Source organism: Chiloscyllium plagiosum, chromosome 39, assembly GCF_004010195.1.
Source record: "Chiloscyllium plagiosum isolate BGI_BamShark_2017 chromosome 39, ASM401019v2, whole genome shotgun sequence".
In the NCBI taxonomy this organism is placed as follows: domain Eukaryota; kingdom Metazoa; phylum Chordata; class Chondrichthyes; order Orectolobiformes; family Hemiscylliidae; genus Chiloscyllium; species Chiloscyllium plagiosum.
The window spans coordinates 14,436,680-14,441,074 of NC_057748.1; the positions used below are offsets into that span (position 1 = coordinate 14,436,680).

Sequence of the window (4,395 nt, forward strand, 5' to 3'; positions counted from 1 at the left end):
ACAAGCTCTATCCACCTGAGTGGTAACTTTCAAAGATCTATGAACATAGACCCCAAGATCCCTCTGTTCCTCCACCTCACTAAGAACCCTATCGTTAACCCTGTATTCCGCATTCTTTTTTGTCTTTCCAAAATGGACAACCTCAAATTTGGCAGGGTTGAACTCTATCTGCCACTCCTCAGCCCAGCTCTGCATCATATCTAAGTCCCTTTGCAGCCGACAACAGCCCTCCTCACTGTCCACAACTCCACCTATCTTCGTATCATCTGCAAATTTACTGACCCAGCCTTCGACTCCCTCATCTAAGTCATTAATAAAAATTACAAACAGCAGAGGACCCAGAACTGATCCCTGCGGAACTCGACTTGTAACTGGGCTCCAGGCTGAATATTTACCATCTACCACCACTCTCTGCCTTCGACCGGTTAGCCAGTTTTCTATCTAATTGGCCAAATTTCCCTCTATCCCATGCCTCCTGACTTTCCGCATAAGCCTACCATGGGGAACCTTATCAAATGCCTTACTAAAATCCATGTACACTACATCCACTGCTCTTCCCTCATCCACATGCTTGGTCACCTCCTCGAAGAATTCAATAAGACTTGTAAGGCAAGACCTACCCTTCACAAATCCGTGCTGGCTGTCCATAATCAAGCAGTGTTTTTCCAGATACTCATAAATCCTATCCCTCAGTACCCTTTCCATTACTTTACCAACCACCGAAGTAAGATTAACTGGCCTGTAATTCCCGGGGTTATCCCTATTCCCTTTTTTGAACAGGGGCACAACATTCGCCACTCTCCAGTCCCTGGTACCACCCCCGTTGACAGTGAAGATGAGAAGATCATTGCCAACGGTACTGCAACTTTCTCTCTTGCTTCCCACATAATCCTAGGATATATCCCATCAGGCCCGGGGGACTTGTCTATCCTCAAGTTGTTCAAAATGTCCAACACATCTTCCTTCCTAACATGTATCTCCTCTAGCTTACCAGTCCGTTTCACACTCTCCTCTTCAACAGTACGGTTCCTCTCATTCGTAAATAGCATGGCCAATTCACCCTAACCTGCCCATCCCTGGACACAATGGGCAATGTAGCATGGCCAATCCACACTAACCTGCACATCATTTGGATTGTGGGAGGAAACCGGAGCACCCGGAAGAAACCCATGCAGATACTGGAAGAATGTGCAAACCCCACACAGACAGTCACCCGAGGCTGGAATCGAACCTGGGTTCTTGGCGTTGTGAGGCAGCAGTGCTAACCACTGAGCCACCGTAGAACAACAATTTCTGCACCTGATTGGTTGGACTGTCGGTCAGCACATTCCCTTTCTAAGTTTGTTTTTTTTAACACCCAGAAATGTCATCACATGCAACAGAGCGACTTGCCCACCACCAAAATCACCACGACTTTTCTCCTTGTCTTTATTAACCTTCTTAAAATGCTAGCTGCCATTGACAAAACATCCATGTGGCCAAATCAATATCTAAACGCGAAGCCCATTCAGGACCATTAAAAGTGAGAGGGAGGTAGAGAGAGAGTAGCAAGGGACAGAATCAAAATGGAGTTGGAGGTGGAGATAAAGCTCTGTACCCCCTAAGTGCCCACCGCTCTCTAAAGGCATTGAGAGCATTGATGGGCACCATCTGTGCAAGGACACCCAGGCATGAACATAAATCACAGAACAGAGACTTAGTTTAGTTTCATGCATTTCATGTCCTGACCTTTAACTTTTGATCTCTTTTAAACGATGTTTAGATTCTGTGCTATTATTTGCCCCCAAGAGCGTTGCCTCCCTTAACCGTCTCTGCACTGATCTGTCATCCTGAGCAAGCTTAATCCCTGGTTTGGGATCTCAAACAGTCAACCCTTTTAACACGAGGGACTAACTTCGGCTGAGTGGGTAACACTCCCAGCTTGGAGTCAGAGAGGTTCACATCCTGAGGTATGAACACACAGGCTCCAAGCTCACAGCGCTGATGGAGTGCCGCTCGCTCAGAGCTTCCGTTCCCTCACTCCGATTTCATCGCCGTCAAAGTGTCCGAGGCGATGGTCAGAGTCTCTCACAACGTGAGCTTCATCGAGGGAAGAGGAGATGGCTTTATCCAGCCTGTTACACCCAGAGTTGGGAACGTTACCACCAAATATGTAAACAAGAATGGATTATTGGCAGTTTTACAAAAATCCATCAGATTTAAAATTAACCATTGATTGAGCATCAATTGCCATTTTGTTGAAGAGAATTCCGAACATCCTGATGCGCAGGAAGCTCTCTCGTGTCACTTCTGAAAGGACTGTCACTAGTTTTTAGACTTTGCTCTGATTAACAGAGATCCATCGGCCATTCAGCCCTTCGAGGTTGCTTCATCATTCAGTAAGATCTTGACTGTCCAAAGATTAACCATACTAAAAGTTGCCCCATAGTTCCCATGGATGTGCTGGTTAGATGGATTGGCCTTTCTAAGAATTGCCCCATAGTGCCCAGGAATGTGCTGGATAGATGTATTGGCCATGCTAAAAGTTGCCCATCGTGCCAAGGGATGTGCTGGTTAGATGTATTGGCCATACTAAAAATTGCCCCATAGTGCCCAGGGATATGCTGGTTAGATGGATTGCCCCTTTTACAAAATGAATACCCCATGTGGGATTACTGGGATAGGATTGATGGGATGCTCCTCAGAAGTCAGTGTGAACTTGATGGACCAAATGGCCTGCTTCCACACTGTGGGGATTCCAGGATGCTGGAAATCTGAAACAGAAAGTGACGGTGAAACTTGGCTGGTCTGTCAGCATCTGTAGAGAGAAAACAGAGCCAACGTTTCAGATCCACTGGCCCTTCCACAGTTCAATTTTGGTGAAGGGTCACTAGACCGGAAACATTGACTTTCTGTTTTCTCTTTCCACAGCTGCTGCCAGACCGGCTGAGTTTCTCCAGCACATTTGGTTCCCCTCCAAGCTCTTATATCTTTCTATGAGATCACTTCTTCATTCTTCCAACTTCCAGTGGGCCCAACCTATTCAGTCTTTCCTCAAAGAGTAGGTAAAGTCAACATAGTCCCAGACAGCTGCCATCTCTTTCGAGAGAGGACTGAGGGGGCGTTTAACCTGAGGGTCAGCAAACCTCAGGTGAGGGTGAAGTTGAGATAGTGGGACCTTTATGGTGACCTCAGATGGCATGGGAACTGAACCCATGCTGTTGGCGTCACTCTGCATCACAAACCAGCTGTCCAGCCAACTGAGCTAACCATTACAAACCTCAGGAAGTGTACCAATACTTGATAGAGTGTCTGCTGGTACACGTTAACACTGAGTGCAGTCGCATTCTAGCAAACCTGTGAGGTACTCTGACCTTTTGTTCCACGCTGTGACATATTGATGGTTGCCTCATATTGATTTGGTCGTCTGTAAATATTGCAACTTTGCAAAGAACATAGAACGAGAGCACAAACAGTCTGCTGATAGCTGTTGCTGTGTTTCTCATACTGTGCCCCCTTGTTCTCAGTTCAGCGATTTAAAGAAAAAAATCACAGGATGTGGGTGTCGCTGGCAAGACTGGTATTTATTACCCATTCCTGCTGGCCTTGAGAAGGTTGTCGTGACCAGTAGGAACACCAGTAAAACTGGTGCATGACACATAATGGTCCAACTCCTCTAGTCTACTTCAAAATGGAAGTACAGCACATCCAGTACATTCATTTCCAAGTATTACCTTTTTCTCCCACTGCTTTATCCCTTTGGGTGAGCCACCTTATTGAATGGGTGCACCCACTATGTCATTAGGGAGGGAATTCCCAGTGTTTGACCCAGTGAAGGTACAATGAGATAGTTCCAAGTCAGGATGGAGTGCGGATTGGGGACAGCTTACTGTTTTAGAAAGGTAGAGAAGGGAAAGTGTTGGAACCTAATTATACCAGGCTCACAGAAACACCAAGGCTAGTTTATTACTTCATGGTGGCTCAGTGGTTCGCACTGCTGGCTCATAGCACCAGGGATCTGGGTTCGATTCCAGCGTTGGGCGTTTGTTTGTATGGAGTTTGCACATTCTCCCCGTGTCTGTGTGGGTTTCCTCCCACAGTCCAAAGGCATGCAGGTTATGTGGATTGGCCATGCTAAATTGCCCCACTGTATCCAGGGATATGCATGCTAAATGCATGGTTACAAGGATAGTGCAGGATGCTCCCTGTGTATGAAGGAAGGAAGCTCCTGTTTTCTGTCATTTCAAAGCCTGAACCTTGCAGCTCCACTGTTGTGACACAGACTGTGTGCCCAGGGACTGAACAGTGTCGGAGTGAACTCTTGCTCAGGCCCCATGGCACTGCCACACAGCTCACTATTTGTGGGCGGCACGGTGGCACAGTGGTTAGCACTGCTGCCTCACAGCGCCAGAGACC

The 4,395-nt window shown here is 47.0% G+C and overlaps 1 protein-coding gene across 2 annotated transcripts in view; it reads left to right on the plus strand.

Annotated features, from left to right (window-relative positions):
* LOC122542255 (transmembrane protease serine 6) overlaps nucleotides 1-4,395 on the plus strand; it is an 88,311-nt gene that overhangs the window by 61,628 nt on the left and 22,288 nt on the right. The window lies entirely within an intron of this gene.